Below are 11,941 nucleotides of genomic sequence, written 5' to 3'. Positions count from 1 at the left end.
GGATAGAGCAGGTTTCAGTGCTATTGTACATAGGGTCACTATGAGTTGCCAGAAACTCGACAGTACATAATAACAATAACTGATCTGTTCCCACTATTGCCCCTTCTTTCCAGAGCCTCACTATCTTTTCCTAATTCCTTCATTCCCTCCCTTCACCCTACCAAACTCTGTGACCTCATGAAATACTATATAGCATGAAAGAATCTAGAGAGCATTATGTTGAGTGAACTAAGCCTCATAAGGACAAATACTGCATAAGACCATTATTGTAAAATAAAAAGATAAATAGTAAGATGTATAATGTCCAAAGAGAAAGTGAAGAGGTGGACTGAGAGGTGGAGGTTAAATAATAGGATTATAAGACATTGTTTTACATCACACTTTTGTGACTCATTGCTGGTGAGTGTCACCAAGTAGGAACTGATCCATAGCTGACCCTCCAGCTGGTTTTCAGAGACGATGTATAGTATGAGTGGAGATTGCCCATCCTTCTCCTCAGAGCAGCTGGTCGATTTGAATTACATGCTGCTGGCATTGCCGTTCAGCTTCTTTCCACTAAGCCACCAGAACCCCCTACTTAGATGACTAGTAACAGATATCTCAAAAACTTTCAAGTGGCTATCTAAGACACTCAATTGACCACTTGTTAAGAGCAAACAAGTGTTCAAACAAGCAAAGATTTGAGAAATTAATAAGCGCCGAGGTCTAAGGGGCCAGAAGAATCATATCCTCCACTGCTTTGAGACTAGAAGAAATTGGTAATGCCTGGCTACCACTTGCAACCACATTGACAGGGATTATAATAGAAAGTCCCAAATAGAATGAGGGAAAAAATGTGGAATAAAATTCAAACTCATAAAAGGACACACTTACTAGTCTCATAGAGATTTGTGGATACCCAAGACTATGGCTTTTAGACACACTTCAAATCTGGAATAGCTTTTGCTCCTGGAGACCACTTTATAGGTAAACAACAGGCCAGCCTATACCATGAACAATAATACCCTTGAGGAAAGTGCTCCTGTGATCATTTGATTGTATGAACTCAAAAGAGGTTCATTTGCCCAAAAGCAAAATTGAGAAGGTAGGTTGGGAGAGGAAGCTGGGGAAAAGCTAACAGGCAATCCCTGTGGAAGTAGAAAGTGCTGGTGCCTTGAGGCACTGCAGCCATAGACAGGAAACTCTGTATAAATTGTTGAATATGAAACCAATTTACTTTGTCAACTTTCACCTTACCCACAATACAATGTTAACAAAATATATAAAGGCATGTCTTAAAACTACTGAATTATTGATTATTATTATTATTATTACTATTATATTCTTTTTAATGGATGAGAAAACTAAAGTGTAGGATGCTAAGAAACAGCCAATATTACATAACCATTACAGACTAGAGTTAGCTATAATGCAGTGTGTTAAACACTCTCCAGAATTGCCTCTTAACCTGTCATGCACTCATGATTCTCATTTCCACTTTTATGGAGGACCCAACTGGATTCTTTTTTCTGGATTTGACCTTAATATTGTCTACAGATTAGGACGTTAAGTGTTTCCCTTGTTCTTTGACCATAGAAATAATGAGGACTTCATTGTCACCATCTCTTTTTTTTCTTCACTTAACCTTGCCTATAAGGAAGAGTGATATAGAAATCAGATGAAGCATTTCACCACATGTATTTATTTGTTAAACACCAGTTCTGCACTCAGTATTATATAACTGTGAGGTACCAGTTAATGCATAAAAGACAGCACTTGACCTCAAAAAGCTCAGTCTAGTGGAGGAGACAACTCATAAAACTCACAGGGAAAGTGTAATTAAATAACAGACTATGTGCAAGATAAAAAATAAACAAAAGACAGAAGTTATTGATTCAGAAACAATTGATCAGGGGAATATTCCCTCTAATTTGGCTTTAAAACATGAATAGATATTCACCAAGAGAGATGAACATTCTAAACACAACAAATAGCAAATACAAAAGGAGGGAAGTAGATTGATTACATGGCATGTTAGGTATAATGTTCTTACATTCACAATTTCAAACTTAAAAAAACCCAAAGTCTGCCATTGAATCAGAAACAACTCGTAGCTCCCCCTCTGGTGGGTTTTCAGAGGCTGTACATCATATGGGACATTGTTGTTCATCTTTCTCCTGTGGAGTGGTTGGTGGATTTGAACTGGGAGGTTTGACCTCTGGGTTAGCAGTGTAACTTCCTAGAGACAACTGTAACAGCCCCTTCAAAGTCTATACTGTGCATTGTTGTTATATACCATCAAGTCAGAACCAAATCATAGCTGACACTCCAGTAGATTTTCAGTGGCAATAAATCTCATGGGAAGAGGTAGCTCATGGTTCTGCCATGGAGCAACTGGTGGACTCGAACCACGCGCCTTTGGGTTACCAGTGCAACTCTTTACCACTAAGCCACGAGGGTTAAATGTACAATAAACCTGATGAAACATGTGTGATTTGAACAACCATAAGAAGTGGAGGTCCCAGAGGCTGAATTACCTGCAGTAATCTCTAAATGCTTATTTCTGTATCTTCTTTATTAAACAACATCAGTGATAGCAACAATATCAACAACCATAAGCTTTTCATGCTTTTGTATCAGAAACTATTAAAAACAGGGCTTTACATACATTCTTTTGCTTCTTCATAATGGTGTGCAGTGGAATGTTGAACAACTTTCTTCAAGTCTTGAGATTATCACCCTTAGTGGCAAGGTGGTGGTGGTAGTTGTTGTTGTGTACCACCCAGTTGGGATGGACCCATAGCTGACTCTCTACCATATTTTTCAGAGGCAGTTAATCACACAAGAGGAGATTGCCCGGCCTTCTCTTGGGGAGCAGCTGGTATTTTCGAAACATGTGCCTTCAGGATTGCAGCACAGCTTCTTATCACAAGATAGGAAAACTTAAATAATGCTAATCTCACATTTAGGAAAACTTTCATTGTAGATTATTTTTCTTTTCAAATCTTTTCTTTAAATTGTGAAATCTGCTTGCAGAAGAACATAAACATGTTTGTAAAGCTATACAATTTTGAGTGGTTTGCAAAAGCAAATATTCACACGTGGACATATTTAGCACTCTAGATAGTCCTATGGCTTCCTTTTTAATCCTGATTATCCTTGTCCTCTTTACTGGCTACTAACATTGTGACAGTTGTAATATTGTTTCCTAGCTTTTTAGCATAGTTTATACTGGTATTTTAACTGTTTCTCCATCAATTTTTTAAGCTTTTTAAATTAATTTCAATGAAAGTTTACAGAGTCTTTAGATTTCTATTCATTCATTGTTGCAATTTTCTCTCTGGCCAACCTACATCCCCCACACCCAGTTCGCTCTTCTCTTTGAAAAGTCAAAGAAAGATTCTTTCATTGTTATGCAATCCCTCCCCCCCAGTCCACTCCACTATGCAGCTTCTTTCTGGACTCCTGTCATGACAATAATACCTAATCATATCTCCATCCATTTTTATGATTTTCCCCGATTATATTATTTTTAAATTTATTTAACAAATAAAAATTTATTTTCTCACAGTTTAAGAGGCTAGAAGTTTGAATTAAGAGTGCTGGCTCTAGGTTAAGCTTTCTCATTGGGTGTCAGCTCTGGAGAAAGATCTTTGTCTCTTCAGTTGCTGCTTTCTGGTTCCTTGGAATTCTCCTTCTCTTCTATCTTACTCCATCTCTGCTTCTTTCACTTGTTTGTTTCTTTCTTATTTTCATCACATTCAAAGTAACTCATAGCTGACCCTTCATTGGGTCATTATAGTTTTACACATATTTTGTGAGATCATTCCTAGATCCTACATAGGACATATTTTATACAAATGCATTTAAAAATTGTTCATATTTTGATAGCTGTTGAACAATATAAATACAGTTAATTGAATTCTAGTTTGTCTGTTTTATTATTATTGGTTGTTCTAATGAACACAAACTTATGTTTCTTTACTTCCATTGTTGTGTACCAAATACTGTAGACTACAGTATGGATTGAAGGTCAACATTAAGAAGACATAGATTCTCACCACTGAACCGACTGACAACATCATGATAGGTGGAGAAGAGATTAAGATTGTTAAAAATTTCAGCTTGCTCAGCTCCACAATAAATACTCTTAGCACCAGCAGTCAAGAAATCAAAAGATGGATAGCTCTGGTGAAGGCTGATGTCAGGGACCTCTCAAAAGTGCTGAAGAGCTGCAGTGTCAGTCTGGAGACTAATGTATGCCTGTTTCAGGCCATGGTCTTCACAATTGCTTGCTATGCATCAGAGAGCTGGGCAGTGAACAAAGATGACAGAATTGATGCCTTTGAGTTGCGGTGCTTGAGAAGAGTATCGAACATACCATGGACTGTTAAGAGAACAAACAGGTTTAACCTGGAGAGGGTGAAACCAGGATGTTCCTTCCTTGGAGTCAAGGATTTTGAAGCTCTCTCTCTCACATACTTTGGATATGTGACCAGGAGGGATCAGTCCTTGGAGAAAAATAGCAACCTTCGAATGGTGGAGGGACAGCTTGGAAAGGAAGACCCCAGATGAGACGGATTAAAATAGTAACTGGCCTAATGGGAATAGTTATGTCAGAGACAGTCAGACTGGCTCAGGATAGAGCAGAGTTCAGAGCTGTTGTACATAGAGTCTCTAGGAGTTGCAGGTGACTTGATGTCACATAACAACAACAACAACAATTTTTAATACTACAGTATGAAAAAACTGTGTTTTGTTACTAGCTCTGAAGACTATTACTATTTAAGTGCACAATTGACTATATTCAAAACTATCCTAGCTGTGTATAGGATCCCTTTGCCATTGGTATTATTCCATTCTATACGAATGACTCTGTAAGACTTATACCACCCTTTACTTTCCTTAATTCTGTATTAAAGGAGACTCACACAGAAGTTGCGAGTCTAAGAGAAATAAAAATGAATATGCTTTCATCAAGCCCCATTCTCATTTCCTCAGTGAGCTAAGATGGCCATAATATTCAGTACTAGGCAAATTTGGATCATTAGGAAAATTGTCTGAGAGTGCAGGAAGGAGTAGTGAAGAAGGGTTTTCCTATCCATAAAGTCAGTTAACCAACCATAGCACCATTGTGTACATAGACTTAAGAAACAGGGAATATCAATCTGCGTTGGATATTGTTACCAACAACAATCCTAATGGTTCTGTTAATTTACAAATGACAGCACTAATAAATGAAACTTTTTAACATGAGCGTTTTATTATTGACTTCTTATGGAAATGGTGTGGAAACCTTCTATCTTTAAAAACCCTTACCACAACCTTTGAAAGACTTCAGGGGGAAAGGTGGGGTTTTTTAATTGATAACTTTATCCTGGAGAGTTGAAATTTCATGGTGAACGTAGGTCATTAAATTCTGAGGAGCAAAACCCTGTCAAAACAGGATAAATTACATCTTCAGCAAGAATATACAGTCTATGTAAGGCAGGACCATGATCTTTGCAATCACTTGTTATGCATCAGAGAGTTGAACAGTGACTAAGTAGGACAGAAGGAGAGTTGATGCGTTTGAGCTGTGGTGCTGGAAAAGAGTGTTGAGGGTACCATGGACTACTAGGAAAACAAACAGATTCATCCTGGAGAGGGTTAAACTGGGTAGTTCATTGGAGGCAAGGATTCTGAGGCTTTGTGTAACATAGTTTGAACATGTTGTAAGGAGAGACCAGTCCTTGGAGAGGGACATCATGCTTGGGAGGGTGGAGGGACAGCGCAGGAGGGGAAGGCCCTCTATGAGGTGTATTGATTCAGTGACTGGGATAATCGGGATGGGTGTGTCAGAGACAGTGCGATTGGCACAGGATAGAGCAGAGTTTATGGCTGTTGTACATAGGGTTGCAGCGACTCGACAGCACACAACAACAACAACAACATGTAAAGCAGAAGATTTTCTATTTGCTCAACAGGGCAGGGGCATAGGTCAACAAATGTAAGTTGTTGTTGTTATGTGCCGTCGAGTTGCTTGCGACTCATAGCGACCCCTATATACAACAGCCCTAAACTCTGCTCTGTCCTGTGCCAATCGCACTGTTTCTGACACTCCCATCCCGATTATCCCAGTCACTGAATCAATACACCTCATAGAGGGCCTTCCCCTCCTGCGCTGTCCCTCCACCCTCCCAAGCATGATGTCCTTCTCCAAGGACTGGTCTCTCCTCACAACATGTCCAAAGTATGTTAGACGGAGCCTCAGAATCCTTGCCTCCAAGGAGCCACCGGGTTTAACCCTTTCCAGGACGAATCTGTTTGTTTTCGTAGAAGTCCATGGTATTCTCAATACTCTTCTCCAGCACCACAGCTCAAAGGCATTAATTCTTCTTCTATCCTCCTTGGTCATTGTCCAACTCTCTGATGCATAACAAGCGATTGCAAATTCCATGGCCTGTATCAGGCGCACCTCAGCCTCCAAAGAGACATCATTGCTCTTCATACTTTGGAGAGGTCCCTAACAGCAGACTTTCCCATGGCAATAAGAGGTCCTGGAAAATATATGAAAATATGTATAGGTTAACATTAATTTTTGTTATAATAATTTTCTGATCTAGATGAATTAATCAATTGATTGTGATGGACATGTGGTCTCTGACTTTAATACCTGTTAGCAAAAATTTCTTTATGTTTACATTCACATTTCTTTTTTCCTCCCACATTTATTTTTTACTTTATTTTGCTTTCCTCACATAAGTAGATAGATTTATATATTGTTTATGAATTACTGGAAACTTACTCATTCTGAACAAAAGAACATGTATTTTTGCCCTATGCATAAAAAGTAGTAATCTTTTCCAACCAAATGATAAAACATAATTTTTATAAAGTGCACTCCAAATAAACACACTCCTTATAAGAGTATTTAAAAGTCCAACATAGAAGAAGCTTTAAATAGTGCAAACTATTTAATACATGTGTCAAGTTTAAACAAAGCAGGACCTTATCTATCCCAATGCTAGGGAGGACAATGGAGATCTATTTCCCATCTTAATTCCTTTCAAGTATTTGTATTTTGGTATGTGTGTGAGTGGTTGCACACATATGTGTGAGTGAAAAAGAGAGAGACAGACAGATATTGTGTGTGTTTATGTATGTGTTGATGTATATGTATGTGTTGATGGTCTGTGCAAATATTTGAAATGTATTACCTAGAATTTGAAATCTTTAAATGCTGACATAATGATGAAGTCTCCATTTCAAAGCAGCCTTAGACATGTAGTAATTTTTGAGCTATTTCAGGCTACATATCTTTTAAGTTAGGTATTTGACTGTGAATCAAATGTTCAAGAAAAATGAACAAAAAGGATGATAACTACGATGCTATCAGGAGAGGAGCCTACGAAATAAACATGAGTATGAATATGAGTATTCTGGCTTATGTTCCCTACATTCAATAGTACATTGGGGGAGCATCGTTTTGCTCCTAAGAGGAGTAGTTCTGGGAGTTGCCAAATTCAGCAGGTCTTGGACATTATGGAATGATCCATTGTGTTGCAGGGCAGTGAAATTGTGAAGGTGACAGAGAAGTGGGTACAGATCTGTGAGGTTCGGGGATCCTTTTGTGAAATTCTTTCTGAAGGCAGGGCCATGAGTTAAAAACATTGGATGCCTTTCTGGTAATGTGCTGTCATAACTGTACTTAGCTAACAGAAATCCACCTGATTTATTCTGTAGAACATACCACCATTGGTCAGACACTGCTATGATTTGTTGAATTCTGCTGTTGTTGTAATGCCATCTTTCTGGAATCTCCTCTTTTTTTATTAGAATGAGTATGAGCTAGAGATTCATAGACTTCATCAAATTTAGCCTCGCAGCTTTCAGATCAGTCCGCATCTGCTTACGGCAACTGGAGGGAAGAAAGGAGGAGGAAGGAGCACCCTGCGAACCTGGAGTCAATGCTCACCTCTTTTTTATTTTACGTTTCTTGACATCATTCTCCCCCCCCCCTAATTTATCAGTCTGGATGATAGAACTAGAGTTTATAAAACAAATCGCAACAACAACAAATGTAACAGAAGAAAAAAGTTTGTTTTTAAAGTTTTCTCATTTGGTCTTAAAATGCACTATAATAATAATTGACACTTAAAAAGTTCAAATTCTACACATTCATATGCAGTAAAATAAAATATGTGTATATTATTTATCTATCTCTGTATCTCCCTAGGCCGTTCTTATTTTTGTTGATACTGAATCTGATGCTGCGAGGATCTGTTTTCAAATATATGCACTGAGCCATGGTTATAACCGGAAAGTCTTTGTTTTATTTTTTTGTTCCCAAAGCACAATCACGAGCCCAGCCAGCCAGAGTCAGTTGGCTTGAAAATGCCAAAAGTAAAGAAGCAGAAAATGCCAGGAAATTACTTCAGTTCTTCAGTGAACAAAAAAAAATTATAAAAGCTAAGCATTGTGAAGTGTAGGAAATATAGGAGGAATTCAAGACACGAGCTATACCTAGAAGTTTTGAAATATTTGCTAGTGGTATATTGTAGAGCAACTTTCATGTTGATTTCCCAGAAAGTTGTACAATCTTGCTGTTACCTACTGGTTTTAATTACTTATATTTGTTTGTTGCTTCTACTGCTTCAAGAGGCTATACCATGATGCAAAGGCAACATATTTAAGAATGATTAACTTTTAAAATTTATATTCTTTATATATTGTTTAAATTTAATATGTGGAGAAAACTCTAATTTCTAATTCATCATAACTACTCTGCCTTTGACTTTACTATTTAAATATGTACATTAAGGAAGGTATTGTTGTTACTGACATTAGTTGCCACACACTAGAGCCCATTGAAGAAGTCACTGTCAAACCATGTGATTGAGGGTCTTCGTCTCTTTCATCTACTCTCCACTTTTCCAAGCACAATGGCCCTCTCCAAGGAATAGCCTCTCTCAGAAACACGCTCGAAGTATGTGAGATGAAGCTTTATCATCTTTGCCTCCAGGACACTTTGTACTTTCTCTAAGACGTTTCTTTGTTCAGTTGGCTGTCCATAAGATTTTCAGTAATTTTCTCCAATATCACACTTCAAAGGCATCAGTTCTTCTATCGTCCTTATTCATTGTTCAGCTTTCAGATGCATAACAAGTAATTGAGAAGACCATGTCCTGAACCAGGCACACGTCAGTCCTCAAACTGACATCATTATCCTTAATAATTTGGAAAGACTTTTTTGGTGCCTTATGTCTCCTGGTCTTCTGACTGCTACTGCCAAGGATGTTGATCATGGAATGAAATAAGAAAAAAGAAAAAAATCATTGACATCTTCACACTTCTCCATCTCTCTTATTGTTGCTTATCAGTCCAGTGATAAGAATGTTTGTTTTCTTGATGTTGAGATGCAATCCATATTTAAGGCTATATTTTTTGATCTTCTACAGCAAGTGCTTCAAGTCTTCCTCATGTTCAGCAAGCAAGGTTGTGTCATCTGCATAACACGGGTTATTGATGACCTGGTACTGCTTTTTTCTTTATAGAATCCAGCTTCTCAAATAATTTGCTCGGCATACAGAATGAATATATATGGAGACAGTGTACAACCCTGATCTGATGCAAACTTTCCTTAATTTTAAACCATATATGTTTGCACAAGAGTCTCTTGGTCTAGGTAAAGGTTTTTCATAAGTATAGTTAAGTTAAGATAGTTTCTCAGGGGGAAAAAAAGGACTCATTGAATGTCTATTTCTAGCTAAATGAGGTATAACTTTTATTTGTTTGATAATCAAAATCCTTTATAGTGTGTTTGCCTTCTCTTTTCCCCCTACTGTTTCTGTATTTTAAATGAGTCATTCTCTGAATGTACTAGGATAATGCCATGATTAGTTCTGTTGTTTCCTGTTTACTTAGAATGACCTACCTTTTTCTCCTCCATATATTGTAACTCTCTCTCTCTCTCTCTATATATATATATATACACGCACCTGCATACACACACATATACATCCATATATAGTGATATATACATACATTTATAGTGATATATACATACATTTATAGTGATATATACATACATTTATAGTGATATATACATACATTTATAGTGATATATACATAGTTAGGAGAGCTCTGGTGGCCTAGTGACAAGAAACTGCACTGCAATCCCACAGGTTCACGGTTCAAATCCACCAGATGCTCTGCTGGGAAAAGGAGGGACAATCTCCTCCTGTACCAGTCAGATCCAATTTGACGGTACACACACACACATACACACACACACACACACACATACACACACACACACACACACACACACACACACACACACACATAATAAAATAATAATTAAAAAAGTAGAGTTATGTGCCCTGCAAATGAAACATGATCCAGACATATTATAGAAAAATAGAATTGTAAAATAAATAACTTCTAGTGGAAGGTCAGCAAGGAAGACTCCTAATGAGATGGATTGACACAATGACTTCAACAATGAGCTCTAGTGTGTCAGAGATGATAAACATGGTGCAGGATAGGGCAGGGTTCAGGGCAGGGTGGCTGTTCATAGGGTTCCTATGAGTTGTACTTGACTTGATAGAACCTAGTAACAACAACAACAATATGTATTAAGAGAGCTCTGTGACATAATGTTAGTAAGTTGCACTGCAATTATAAAGACATCTGGCTTGATTTTACTAGTTATTTTGTGGGAAATAAATGAGAAATCTGTGTGATTTACTGCTTCTGAAAATCCACTGGAGGGCCAGGTAAGAGTTGGTTCTGACTCAAAAGCACTCAACAACAAAATGTATTAGATGGACTCATATGTAAACATGTACCCAATCAAATGTTCTAGGATTCCCGTTTTTCTCGATGTTAACCACAATTTGTTGTGATCTGCTGAGTCAATTGTCTTTGCATTGTCAATAAAGTACAAATAGACATCCTTCTGGTATTCTCTGCTTTCTACACAGATCTATCTGACATTAGGAATGATATCCCTAGTGCCAAGGCTACTGTTGTATGAACGAAGCAAGGGCAAGAGCACTATATGGTTCAAAATCAAGAAGGATGTATGCCTTATTTTCATCAAGAAAACAAAAATTATTACTACTGGACTGATAAGCAACAACATGAGAGAAGGTGAAATGTTTGAAGTTGTTAATGATTTAATTTTTTTCATACAATCTGTATGACCAAATTATTCAAGAAGCTTTATGAAGGAGAACGTGGCATCAGAAGTGAAGGAAGATTCATCAACAACCTGTGTTATGCAGATGACATAACTTTGTACACTGAAACTGAGTAGGACTTGAAGGGTTTAGTGCAGAAGACCAAGGACGGTTGTCTTTGATATGAATTGCATCTCAATATCAGAAAAACAAAGATTTTCACCACTGTGCCAACTGACAGCATCATGACAGATGGAGAAGAGATTGAGGTCATCAATAATTTCATCTTTCTAGCCTCCACAAGAAACATTCTTGGCGCCAGCAATCAGGATATCAAAAGATGAGTTGCTTCGGAAAAATCTGTTGTCAGGGACCTCTCCAGGGTGCTAAAAAGCAACAATGTCAGTCTAGAGACTAAGGTATTCCTGATTCAGGCCATGGTCTTTGCAATTACTTGTTATGCATTAGAAAGCTGGTCTTTACTAATTAGCCTTTACTAATGGTGACAAAGAAGAATATATACCTTTGAATTGTTCTGTTAGAGAAGAGTATTGAACATAATATGGATTGCTAAAAAAATTAAACAGGTCTGTGCTGGACAAGGTGAAACCAAGTTGCTCATTAGAAGTAAAGATTTTGATTCTCTGTCTCACATACTTTGGGTAGATTGCAAGGAGGAATCAGTCCTTGGAGAAGACCATCATGCTTGAAAATTGGAGCAACAGTGCAGGAGAGGAAGACCTTGGATGAGATGTATTGACACAGTGACTGTGGTAGTGTGGCAAATGCATCTGAGA

At 37.7% G+C, this 11,941-nt stretch overlaps 1 pseudogene; it reads right to left on the bottom strand.

Annotated features, from left to right (window-relative positions):
• Positions 1–7,237: 7,237 nt before the first annotated feature.
• Positions 7,238–11,941, bottom strand: part of LOC102871093 — a 63,274-nt pseudogene continuing 58,570 nt past the window's right edge.

Source organism: Elephantulus edwardii, unplaced genomic scaffold (assembly GCF_000299155.1).
Source record: "Elephantulus edwardii isolate Elephantulus edwardi_28Jun2011 unplaced genomic scaffold, EleEdw1.0 scaffold00074, whole genome shotgun sequence".
In the NCBI taxonomy this organism is placed as follows: domain Eukaryota; kingdom Metazoa; phylum Chordata; class Mammalia; order Macroscelidea; family Macroscelididae; genus Elephantulus; species Elephantulus edwardii.
Note: the sequence above shows the minus strand (reverse complement) of the source record. Positions and strands in the feature narration are given on the sequence as shown.